The sequence below is a fragment of the Eptesicus fuscus genome, chromosome 4, assembly GCF_027574615.1.
Source record: "Eptesicus fuscus isolate TK198812 chromosome 4, DD_ASM_mEF_20220401, whole genome shotgun sequence".
Classification (NCBI taxonomy): domain Eukaryota; kingdom Metazoa; phylum Chordata; class Mammalia; order Chiroptera; family Vespertilionidae; genus Eptesicus; species Eptesicus fuscus.
The window spans coordinates 41,240,720-41,253,988 of record NC_072476.1 but is presented as its reverse complement, the minus strand read 5'-3'; the positions used below and the strand labels follow the sequence as shown (position 1 = coordinate 41,253,988).

At 39.3% G+C, this 13,269-nt stretch overlaps 1 protein-coding gene across 1 annotated transcript in view; it reads left to right on the top strand.

The window, feature by feature from the left end:
- LOC129148837 (protein Largen-like) overlaps positions 1-13,269 on the top strand; it is a 109,859-nt gene that overhangs the window by 64,914 nt on the left and 31,676 nt on the right. The gene's annotated exons all lie outside the window — the stretch shown is intronic.

The following is a 13,269-nucleotide window of genomic DNA, read 5'->3' as shown; positions in this document are numbered from 1 at the left end:
TTCAGTGTCTGACAGGCTGTGGAATGATCCACGCCAAATCATGAGTTTCTTAACAATCCTTGGACCTCCCTGATCATTCTGGGAGTAGAGGTCAAGACCAGAGGTGACACACTCAAATGCCTGAATTTATCTGGCAGGTACAGAACTGAGTAAAAAAGGAGGTAGGGACCCTGATGATCTGGAGAACGCATACCCTTTCTAATGGGGCAGCTGCTACACAGCTCCCAAGGACCATACCCCAGAGGAATGCAAGATCTTCTGACTTTCAAAGGAAACTCCATAAACAGCATTTTATTTCAACGACTACAATTTTTAAATATTAGCAATTAGTTCAATTTAAAGTAACCAACTCTGTGGGCTAAATGAAATATTCAGTATAATTGGAACTTATCTGTTAGAAGCTGGTTTGTGATTTTATGTTCTATTTTAGTGACTGTCAAACATGTTTGCCCATTATAACAGTAAGAAATCCCTTTTCCATCACAACCTAGTATACACGTGTGTGTGTGTGTGTGTGTGTGTGTAAAGAGGGATCACAATCTAAATTTCTTTGTACTACCTTAGTATCTCATGCATGGGCAGATTTTAAATACGTATTTGTTGAATCTTTAAAATATAACTTTGTATTCTTGCTATGGAAAAAAATGGCATATATTGGTAATGAATTGGGAGCCTAGGCAGGTCATGGTTAAAGTAGCTAAGAGAGGCATTGCCTAAGAGAAATTGATGTTGATATGGAACTAATGTCAATGCAGGCTAGTGGAGAAAGATATTAGCCACACAAGATGGGTTCCTTGGCTCACAGCAGGGAAGATACTAGTGGATTTTCTGACTTGGTCGAACAGGTTCTCTTGTTGTGCTAGTATCATTTCTAAGGTATCCTACCTAATAATAGACAAATATGCAAATTGACCATATCTCTGACACACCCACATGCCACGCCCACAAGCCACGCCCACCACCCAATCAGAGCAAGCATGCAAATTAATCCAAACCAAGATGGCTACAGCCACAGAGAGCAAGGTTTCCTAGGTAACAGAGGAAGCCAAGCTTTCCGCCTGCCCTTGCCAGGCCTAAGCCTCCACTCAAGCTACAAAGTTTCAATTATAGAAGGTAAACAAATTCAAACAAATGGCGGCAGAATGGAGCTTGAGAGAGCAGGCCAGGGTTGCCACCAGCAACAGGGGAAGCAAAGCTTTCCCCACACCCTGGCCGGGCCCACCTGCTTAAGGCAGCAAAGTTTCAATTATAACCCCAACACAAATGGCTGCCGGCCTCAGAGGGAGCCCCAGGCTTGGCTCTGCTCCAAGCTTCAAAGTTTCAATTGTAGAAGGAAAATAAATTCCAGATACCAGGGCCTCCGCTTGGGTTGCCAGGGGATGTGGCCTGCCTGCAAACCACCACAGGCCCCTCGCTCAGGCCGCCCCATGCCCCAAGGGAACCCCACCCTGATCAGGGACACCCTTCAGGGCAAACCAGCTGGCCCCACCCCTGTACCAGGCATCTATCCTATCTAATAAAAGAGTAATATGCAGATTGATCATCACTGCAACACACAATATGTCTGCCCCCATGTGGTGAAAGATCCTGCCCCCATGTGGACACAAGATGGTCACCACAAGATGGCAATCAGGAGAGGGCAGTTGGGAGGCACCTGGCCTGCAAGGGAGAGCAGTTGAGAAGGACCAGGCCTGCAAGGGAGGGCAGTTGAGAGGGACCAGGCCTGCAAGGGAGTCCAGTTGGAGGCGATCAACCTTGCATGGGAGGGCAGTTAGGGGTGACCAGGCCGGCAGAGGAGGGAAGTTGGGGGCAAACAGGCTGGCAGCAGAGTGGTTAGGGGGTGATCAGGAAGGCAGGCAGGCAAGCAGTTGGGAGCCAGCAGTCCTGGATTGTGAGAGGGATGTCCAACTGCCCGTTTAGGCCCGATGCCTAAGCGAGCAGTCGGACATCCCTTGAGGGGTCCCATATTGGAGAGGGTACAGGCTGGGCTGAGGGACAACCCCCCTCTCCGTGCATGAATTTTGTGCACCGGGCCTCTAGTTTAATAAATATTCACATTTGATTGGATGAATGAGCATGGCTAAGAGCTCAGACCAGATACCCAGAACATCTCATGGATTTACCCACTTATGTGGGACCAGAGAACTTTCTTGCCAGGGAAGCCATAAGCAAAAGTGAGTCTTAGGCATCCGCTCAGATTCCACTTTACAGTCCCCTATCACATTTGGAGACTAAAAGCGGCTTTCATACTAACACAGACTATGCAATAGGTAGCACGTGAACTTCCGAAATTTATACCAAATTAAAATTCAATTTGTGTCTTTCAGAAGCCTCCAGTGGCTCCTTTCATTGACATGGCTGGAAATGTTTTCAGTGGGGACTGATGAGAAACACTACTTGTCTCAGTCTCATTATATTGCCTCAAGTGACTGCACTGACTTACTCTTTCTTATTGATAGTCACCAGGCATAGCATTAATGTGATCTATAAAATACAGAAGAATTATTAATAGAACCAAAACAATTAGGCATATGTATTCTTTTAGGCAATGGTGTTTACATTTGTAATGTGGCTCAAGTCAAATGGAAAATGTAAGCATGTGGTGAAACAATATTTTTTCCCCATTCAGAATCAATGTCTTTTATATAACTTAAGATAAACTTGAAAATAAATATATTTTATGATTGCATGTAGATTTTTCCCATCATGTTCTACAAAATAGACGCAGGGCTGTTGGCTTTTTAAAATATATTTTTATTGATTTCAGAGAGGAATGGAGATGGAGAGAGAAACAGAAACATCAATGATGAGAGAGGCTACACCCACATGCAGACCCCCACCAGGAATGAAACTGTGACAAACACACATACACCCCAGCTGCTCAACCACTGACCCACACTGGTCACGCATAGATGTAGGGTTTTTTGTTTATTACTTCTTTTTCTTTCTTTTTTTAGTTAGAAATAGTTTCGGAAAATTCTTGTCATTAAAAGTTATATTTTTATACACACAAAAAATCATGTTTCTTGATCTTGGGCCATTCTTGGGGAATAAACCGTGAGCAAATTTCTTCTGCAACTTTCCAAGCTTAGACAAATTGTATTTTATAGTAATATAAATTTTGCAGAAGACTCTTCAGGAAATTATCATTGTGACTATAGTTTTTATTTCCATAGCATGTCATGCTCTGGGAAGTTTTTAGCACTCATTTCCTATTGCTTTTTAGAGCCATCTACTGCATGTTGACGATGAAAGATTAAAATTCCAATGAGGAGTTCTGAGTTCTGAGCCTATCTCCTCAACTAACGAGCTTCATGATGTTGACTATTTCCAACCCTCTGGGATGGCACAGTTCAGAGAAGGGATCAGATAACTGAACTCATCTACTTCTCTCATTTTATAGATAACCCAGAGATTTTAACTGGTTTGTCCAAGACAACTTTGTGATATACCTAAAAATACAACCCAGTTTTAGTGCTATTTCCAAAACACTCATATACCATAAAGAATGAAGGAAATAACAGATTGATAAGTTGCAAATCATTTTCTTCCCTTCAGTGAAAAATAAAACATCCTGTGCGGGACATACACAGATTATTATTCTTGCAAGATACATAAGCTTTTTATTAAGCCATAGTCTGAGGACATTAAAAAGAGCAGTGATGACCAGCATATAGTGTCTATTTCCTAAAAATTGATCTTATCACACTCATTTAATGTTTTGGTAGAATTGCTAAGTGGTAAATTAGATACTCCTTCCTCTATATCATAACATGATTTTCGTAAGGCACATTGCAGTGTCTCAGGATGTCTTTGTTATACAGAAGGGACCAACACCAACATCAGAAAAACCAATGCTTTGAATTATAGCTCATAATTTATAAAACACAATCATTCTGAATAATAATGCATGCAGAGTGTACTTCACATCCCCATGACTATTCTGTACCTACTAATTTGTATCTTTTTTAAAAAAATTCTTATTGTTGAAAGTAAAGTACAGCATAGGAAACAGAGTTAATAATATTATATTAACTATGCATGGTGTTAGGTAGTATGAGATTTATCGGTATGATCACTTTGTAAATTTATAAATGTCCAATCACTGGGTTATGCACCTGAAATTACATTGTACTTCAACTCTAATTGAAAAAAAAAACACATATATATATATGATGTGTAATTGAATTTTTTTTTAAATGCAGGCAGCTTCTTGGTTTTTTTGTTGTAAAGGTGCTTTTTCTTTTTGTTGTTATTAATCACTTGGGTGTTTGTGGGTTTTTTTAAGATGAATATTATACTCCATTGTCTTTACAAGGTATTTGTAATATCAACAGATCATCATCATGTTTTGCTTCACATTCCTTTAGAAAGATTTTAAGGCCACACACACAGCAGCAGGTGAATGTGGTTTCATGAAATGGAAACCTCTTATTATGTTTCAAGGCAATCAGTAACCACTTAATAACACAGATATAACAATTGTCCTTCATTCCTGCAGTGCTTCTGATTAGTGTGTTATTTTTCTTAATTCTCTAAACCTCATTCAATGAGCATGGTTGAATAATACCCTCAGTGACATTATAACTTGGTATAATAATTATGAATAAAACAATCACACTCAAATCACATCAATTAAAAGCAGTCTTTCAGTAAATGTGATAGAATTGTTTAGCAAGTCACACAGTAGAAATTCAATCAATATTCTACTTTTCTACTTATTGAGTCTAACAAGCAATATACTCTCTAGTAACATTCCAATATGTTGTCTCTATTGCTTTGTCTCATTTAAACATTTTTTCCTTAAATTGGTTAAATCTTTAGAAGGAATACTAACTGAATCTGCAGATGACACATACTTGAGAGGATAGAAAACATATTGAAGTTTAGAATCTCATTTTCAAATTAAGTTTGTTTAATGCTGTTTTTGGAAGGGACCAGGTGTGAAGGCAGGACTAGGAGATATGATTTTGTAGGTTCTCATTGTAAACTCCCATTTTGGGAGGCTTTATGCAAATAATCTCTGTGCGTTCTTTCCAAAGAGTGTTTATTTGTAGCAAATTTAGAATTCTTAAGATCTTGATAATATGGCACTGTGGACAGAAATTATGTCCAAATTTAACAGAGAGGGATTTCAAATATTTAATTAATATTTTAAAAATTTAGTTGTACAAATATAGGATGGGGAACATTTTTTAAACTAAATTGAGTATTAGAGAACTGTATTGGCTCATTAATACTCAGTGAAGCCATGATCCAGTGGAACAGCAATATAGGACTTCAGGCACAAGCGTAAGTTAAGTGATCATAGAATTCAGGTTACCACTTGGCCCCAACCTGGGAGGTATTTCTGTTTCCTGAATGGGGGCAAGACTGGGTGGATATAGATAGAAGAACTAGCATTTATGAGAAAGTGCTGTTTGGTCCTGTGTTAGTTGTTTTACATATACTATCTCACGTAAGCCCCACAGCAGACTAGATTTCAGCCTCCCCAGCTCACTGCATCCAGAAAAGATTTACTGTTACCTATTTAATATGATGGTAACTTGAAGAATTGTGGGTTCGGTTGGGATTAGAAGGAAGGAATCTTATAAACACCTGAAATATTTTCCTGAGGAATTTAGTTCAGATTATGAAACTAACACAAGGAAGGTAGCCAGATGCAGGAGAACCAGATGCAGCATGTTTTTCCTGACTTTGGAGTTCTGCTATTGGAAACTCACGACCGTGGCACTGGAGGATGAAGCCAGATTCTTGCTAAGTCACTGCCTTTAAAAATATATATTTCTTATTGATTTCAGAGAGGAAGGGAGAGGAAGGGAGAGATAGAAACATCCATGATGAGAGAGAATCATTGATCTGCTGCCTCCTGCACACCCCGAACTGGGGATTGAGCCCCCAACTAGGGATTTCGATGCTCAACCTCTGAGCCACGTTGCTAGGCATCACTGCCTTTTTATTATGTTGGTTTATATCACCAATTTTGGAGTCTTTATGCTAATAAACTCTGTTCATTCTTTCAAGGGAACCTTTGCAAATGTATAGCATTTATTGATAGATTGATTGATAGTAAATTCAGCATTTACAAGGGGATGTTCTTATTCATGGGACGTAGTTAGTCTCCTTGCTCCAAAGAATTTCTCTGCTTCAGATTTCCCATATTCTGAGGAGCCTTTTGATGTCAAAGGTGTCATATAAGATTTATTTGAAAAGAGTTGTTCACTGTTAAAAATAAGTCCATTTGGGGGAACACAGTATTGGCCCTCTATTAGTTCTAGCTGCCATAACAAAATAACACGGACTGGGTGGCCTAAACAACAGGAATTTAGTTTCCATAGTTCTCCAGGCTGAGAAGTCCAAGATCAAGCTGTTGGCAGATTTGGATCTTGGTGAGGACTCTTTTCCTGGCTTTCAACGGCCACAGTTTTGCTGTGCTGTCCTTGTCCTTGTGTGACAAAGATTAAGAACTCTGTTCTCTTTTCCTCTTCTTAGAAGGACACTGATCACATCATGGTTTTATCTAAAATTACTTGCTTCTCAAAGGCTCCATTTCCAAATACTCTCACATTGGGGGTTAAGACTTCAACAAATGGATTGTGTGAAGACAAACCTTCAGCCCACAAACACTCATAATAGAACCTTTCTAATAAAATGAGTAACTTTCTGGTTTCTCCAAATTATAGATGTAATTGCTGGATAATCTTTTAAAATTTGAATTTCTCAGTCATTTTCCCCTACGTGGGACACCATGTTAAAATTGTTAGCTCTTGTTTCCATGACCAGGAATTATATGTCAGCCAAGTGGTATTCTTTGGGTATAATCACCAAACTTTTCATTAATACCATTGTAAGACTCAGAGCGTTCTTAAATAGAAAATTCACCATTGAAATAGCATAAAATAGAACTGTGTCCTAGATCCCTCTTTTTCTGTCTCCTCCTGTAGCATACAGAAAAGCGTGTATTGTGAAAAACCAAACATACTTCAGTAATATAACCCACCTAGAGTCCATGTAGTTCTAAGTTCAGCTATATATATGTATATAGTATATCTACTTATACATATATACATTCTTTATACTTTATTCTACTTACAGGATATTTTATTTTATTGTATCTGTGCTCTTTTTGCAAAGTGCTTCAGATTATCATTCCTAATATAGTTAAATGAACATGCACTGAAATGGTAACCGCAGTCACCATACGTTGTGCTGCATTGAACATGGGAGTACAGATATCTATTCAAGATAGTGATTTTATTTCCTTTGGATGTATACTCAGAAGTGGAATTGCTGGATCAAATAGTAGTTCTGTTTTTAATTTTTGAGGACCCTCTATACTCTTTTCACTGAGGCTGTACCAAGTTACATTTTCACGAACAGTGCACAGGGTTCCCTTTTCTTTACATCCTTGCCACTTGTTATTTTTTGACTTTTTAAAAAAACTTTTTGATAGCCATTTTAACAGGTCTGAAGTGACATGTTATTGTGGTTTTGACTTGCTTTTTCTTTATTATTAGTGACATTGAGCATCTTTTCATATTCCTGTAGGCAAATTGTGTGTTCTCTTTGGAGAAATGTTTATTCAGGTTCTTTTTGACCAAATTTCAGTTGAATTATTTGTTTTTGTTGTTTTTTGCTATCCAGTTGTGCTAGTTCCATATATTTTTTGGATATTACCCCCTTACTGGATATGTTATTTGCAAATATCTTCTCCCATTCTGTATTTTGCCTTTACATTTCGTTGATTGTCTTCTTTTCTATGCAGAAACTTTTGATATAGTCCCACTTGTTTATTTTTGCTTTTGTAGCCTACGCTTTTGGTGTCAAAACAACAAAAAATTGTTGCCAAGACTAATACTTTGGGCAAATCTCTGGCAGCTCTGGATATTCATTTTCTCATGCAAATTAAGAGTATGATTATATAAAACTATAATTCCTGTGGTTTCCTTTGCATTCTTAAGTAGGTATTACAATATGTAATTACATTTAATTAAATACTTAGTAGAAAAAATATGATCCTTACCTGATAATTAGGTTATTGACAATGTGAAATTATCAGCATCATTTGAAATAATGTTTTTCAATGTTAAAATTCTTATGCATGGGTGTTTGCAAATAGTTATTTTAGAACTTATTTTATTTGGAACCTGTTAATATGAAATAAATGAATACATTTTACTCAAAAGAAAAAGATACTTCATATTCAGAAGTCAGTGGTATAGGGAATGATTAGATGTTTATAGTTTCTATTACAAAGTATAGGAGCTTTTCATTAGAAATTAGGTCTCTCAGGGTGTGTGCGTAGTTTTTGTTGTTGTTGTTGTTTTCCCCTTAAGATTATTTAATCATTTCCATGTTTTTTGGATTTTTTGTAAGTTAAAAAACAGAAGTTTTAAGAACTGTTATTTAAAATAATCCATTATCTATGTTAAGTTGATGGTGGGAATTTTTTTACAGTTTACATATTTATCAAATCTTTATGTTGTATACTTTAAATGTTACAATTTTGTCAGTTTTACCTCAATAAAGCTAAAAATAAAATAAAAAAACAACACATTCCATTTTTTACAACATAGATTAAAGACAGTGAAATGTTCTTTACCTAAAGGTAGAAGATTATTAAGAAGTAAATTAGAATAATGATTGAAGGTAAATTCTTTTTCTATATTTATAATATGTAGTTGGAGAAAGATAACAATATTTGGAAGGATTATAGATAGGATAGCTACTTGACTTCCGTGTTTTTGATGGAAGTAATTTTAAAACCATAGAGATATATTTTTACTAGGCCCTAATGATAGTCCCACATGAACTTTGAATGTGATTTTGCATGTCTGTTATTTTTTTATGATTTTTAAAATTTATTTCAGAGAGGAAGGAAGAGGGAGAGAGGGATAGAAACATCAATGATGAGAGAGAATCATTGATTGGCTGCCCTCTGTATGCCCCTAGTGGGGATTGAGCCTGCAACCCAGGCATGTATCCCTGTTCAGGAATCAAACTCTGATCTCCTGGTTCATGGGTCGATGCTCAACCCAACCAGGCACACGTCTTTTATTTTAAGGAAAGATTAGTCATATTCTTCTGGAAATAATTGGATGAAGGTATTTTGTTGTGTTTTTTCAAGAAAAAGTATATGAAATCCTTTAACAAGTGATACTAAATGTTATCTTCTAATTGTTCTTACAACTGCCCCACCTGCCAGCCTGCTCACTCCCAACTTCCCCCACCCTGCTGGCCTGCTCACTCCCGCCTGCCTTCCCACCCTGCCAGGGCTCTGTAATCAATGATGCACCGAGGGAGGCCCCGGCCACCCAGCTGGGGCTCTGGGATCAATGGCAGAGCAGAGGCAGGTGTTTCCCACCTGGCTTGGGCTCTACCACACAGAGGCCCTGCCCACTCTGCGATCAATCGCTGCCCACAGGGAGGCCCTACCTGCCCTGCCCACCCTGCCAGGGCTCTGTGATCAATGCTGTGCAGAAGTAGGCCCTGCCCACCCAGCTGGGGCTCTGGGATGGGCCCTCCCTGCCTTGGGGCTTGCCTCGGCTCTCCCAGCCACCACTTTGTCTGGAAGGAGGTCCGTAAGGTCACCTGTAAGGTCTCCCGGTCTAATTAGCATATTACCCTTTTATTAGTATAGATGTAAAAAGTTTTATTGGCTTGTGTTAGTAATCCACAATGGAAAATTCCAGATGCACGCGGTGTCATAAAGGGTTGTAACAGTTTGAGGGGAGCTAGTGTACTGATGAGCCATTCATATGTGTGTATTTTGTACTAGCGCAGAAATCCTAGCTGAGCTTTTCAGTTTCTTCATATGTGATATATTAAACATTAACTGGGGGGAAGGTCATTTAAAGAAATATTAAAGCTATGTATGACCTTGAAAAATAAAGTGGTAAATGGGTGTAATTATACATGTCATTGAGATGAAATGACATTTTGAGGTTCTGTACGCTTTATGTGTGTAAACTAGCCCATTTAGACTAGTTAATCTGATTAATCTGTCCCCAAATTGGAGAAACATGTCCAAACTATTAATTTCCTAAAAGAACTTTTTCTGCTATGTGTAATTAGATTCCTGATTCATCAAAATGTGATCTGGAAAGATCCTAGGTGTTTGAAATAAGCAGAACTCTTGACTCCTTTCTCTACCATTTCCTATATGTGAGGTCTCTGACCAATCTCTAGCTGAACACATTAAATAAACATAAAATAATATTCACCACTGCAGGATTTGTGGGATTGAAGAAAGGAGAAGTATTTCCTGTGAGATAGCTTTATTAATTCTAAAGTGTATTACAATCCTTAGCAGTTATCTTCTCAAAACCAAGTACCTCTGAAATAGTGTTCTATTTCATTTTTTAGAGTACTGGGCTTATTTTAAGTACAATTAGCTGTACAATTGCATTACACATGGATTTCTTTCACGGTATTTTGACATTCCAATTCATTCTGAATAGTTTTGCCCCCTGTATTTTGACAGGGTTTATTTATCCTTTCACTCACGGATCATGGCATCTTCTGTGTTAAATGTATATGCATGGCATGCTTGACAGGTGTGTGACTCTCCTCCTGCCCTTTCCTGTGGATGCTGCTTAAACTGTAGCTTGACTGACATGTGCTTTTGTATCCTGTTGAGGTTTACATATTTTCTTTTGGTGTTTATTTTCACCAAAGCACTTAGTACAGTGCTTTTGCTGAGGTATGCTGTTGGCTGGTGGAAGTGTTTTTGATCACTGGCTTCAGAAAATGGTTATCTATATTATAAAAAGCCAGTGGCCATAATGCCATAATGGCCAAACGACCAGTTACCAGGAGGTGCATTGATGGGTCTCACAGCACTGCAGGTCTGGGTCCCATGTGATTTCGCGCACTGGGCCTCTAGTATCTACGTATAAAAAAACAAAGTAAGAAACGGAAACACCTGTTTTCAAATGGGTTACATTTTAAACAGTTTATAGATGTATATTCTATACAATTAAAGTTTCAAAAGGGCATTCACTCTATAGTAAGACTTTCTTCTCTTTCTATTTCCCTGACTCTACCTTCTCTTCCTGGGAAGCTATAATTGTTAGCAGTTTTTTTGAGTAGCTTCCCATACATATTCTAGAAGCAACCCTCTATGAATTCAATTTAAAAAAAGCACTTTTACCCTAACTTGGCTAGTTTCAGTCTTATATTTGATATATTACTCTTAAATTAGTAAAAAATATGATTTTCTTATATGCTACACAAGGTTCTATCAATATTTTTTTCTGTTCCTAATACATATTCAGCTCCTGCATAATTTCTAAGTAAACAGCTTTTCAACAGTTTGTATTTGGTCTTTCATGCTTATCAGATCAGTGTGAGTTATGCTTCCTTGCTTCTCATATTTTACAAATTGATGTAGAGGTCTAAATCTATTGTCCTAAGCTAGATAACTCATATATCCCATTTAAGCCTATAATGGTACTCCTGTGTCTACCTATTTGCAGTATTGGATTTTAACTCAAAATATTCAGTCTGTGTTTCTGGCTTTCTTTTTTTCTAAAGTACAATCTACTTACCTAGGGCCCTGTTATGGACTGCATGTTGTATACCAACACCATAATTCTTATTTTGAAGCCCTAACCCCCAATGTGACAGGGTTTTGAGAAGTGAGGCCTTTTAAATGTAATGAAGTCATGAGGGTGGGGTCCCCACAATGAGGTTAGTGCCTTTATCAGAAGGAACCAGAAAGCTTGTTTTTTTTTCCCAGTCTCTGCCATGTGAGGATACAATAAGAAGGTAACCTAGCTGGCCATTTGAAAACCAGGAAGGTTTTCACCAGACACACAATCTACTGGAACCTTGATAATGGACTTCTCATGCTCCAGAACTGTGAGAAATAAATGTGTGTGTGTGTGTGTGTGTGTGTGTGTGTGTGTGTGTGTGTGTGTGTGTGGTATTGTCACCCAATCTATGGTATGTTGTTACAGCAGCCCAAACTGACTAAGACAGATCCTGACAACCTGTTTAGCTCTCATAGGACCTCTTACCTGATGGAAAAGACCTTGCCTTGGTTTTTCAGTTAACTTTTCTATCACTGTGCTTTTTCTATGACATTTGTCTGGAATAGATAGAGTTCACAGAGCCCAGTGGGAGGTTATCATTCAGACCATTCACTATCTTTTAGGAGATAGTCCTTGTGTAATAAATGATCTGTTACTTGGACCTGGCCTCATCTTGTTCAGGTGAATTCCCTGTTCACCCATCTCTACTCAGTTTCAACAGGTCTATTTTAGGTGAGTCTGCCTAATCCTACCTAATAAAAGAGCAATATGCAAATTAACCATTACTCTGCTACACCCACAAGCCACGCCCACCAGCCACACCCACCAGCCAATCAGAGTGAGTATGCAAATAAGCCCAACCAAGATGGCTACAGCCACAGAGAGCAGGAGGGAGGCTTGGGTTTCCCAGGCAATGGAGGAAGCCAAGCTTTCCCCCTGCCCTTGCCGGCCTAAGCCTCCACTCAAGGCTACAAAGTTACAATTATAGAAGGTAAACAAATCCAAACAGAAATGATGGCAGCCATGGAGCTGGAAAGAGCGGGAGGCTAGGGTTGCCCCTGGCAATGGAAGAAGCAAAGCTTTCCGCACACCCTGGCCTGCCCAGGCCTCCACTCCAGGCTATAAAGTTTCAATTATAGAAGATACATGAATCCCAACAGAAATGGTTGCTGCCACGGAGCAAGCAGGAGGCTTGGCTCCGCTCCAGGCTAGAAAGTTTCAATTGTAGAAGGTAAATAAATTCCAGATACCAGGGCCTCCACTTGGGTCACCAGGGGGTGTGGCTGGCCTGCAAACCACCACAGGCCCCTCACTCAGGCTGCCCCACACCCCAAGGGAACCCCCACCCTGATCCGGGACACCCTTCAGGGCAAACCAGCTGCTCCCACCCATGCACCAGGCTTCTATTCTATCTAATAAAAGAGTAATATGCAGATTGACCATCACTCCAACACACAAGATGGCTGCCCCCATGTGGTCAAAGATCCTGCCCCTATGTGGACACAAGATGGCCAGCAGGGGAGGGCAGTTGGAAGGCACCAGGCCTGCAAGGGAGGGCAGATGAGAGGGACCAGGCCTGCAAGGGAGTCCAGTTGGAGGTGATCAACCCTGCAGGGGAGGGCAGTTAGGGGTGACCAGGCCGGCAGAGGAGGGAAGTTGGGGGAAAACAGGCTGGCAGGGGAGCAGTTAGACATCAATCAGGCTGGCAGGGGAGTGGTTAGGGGATGATCACGCT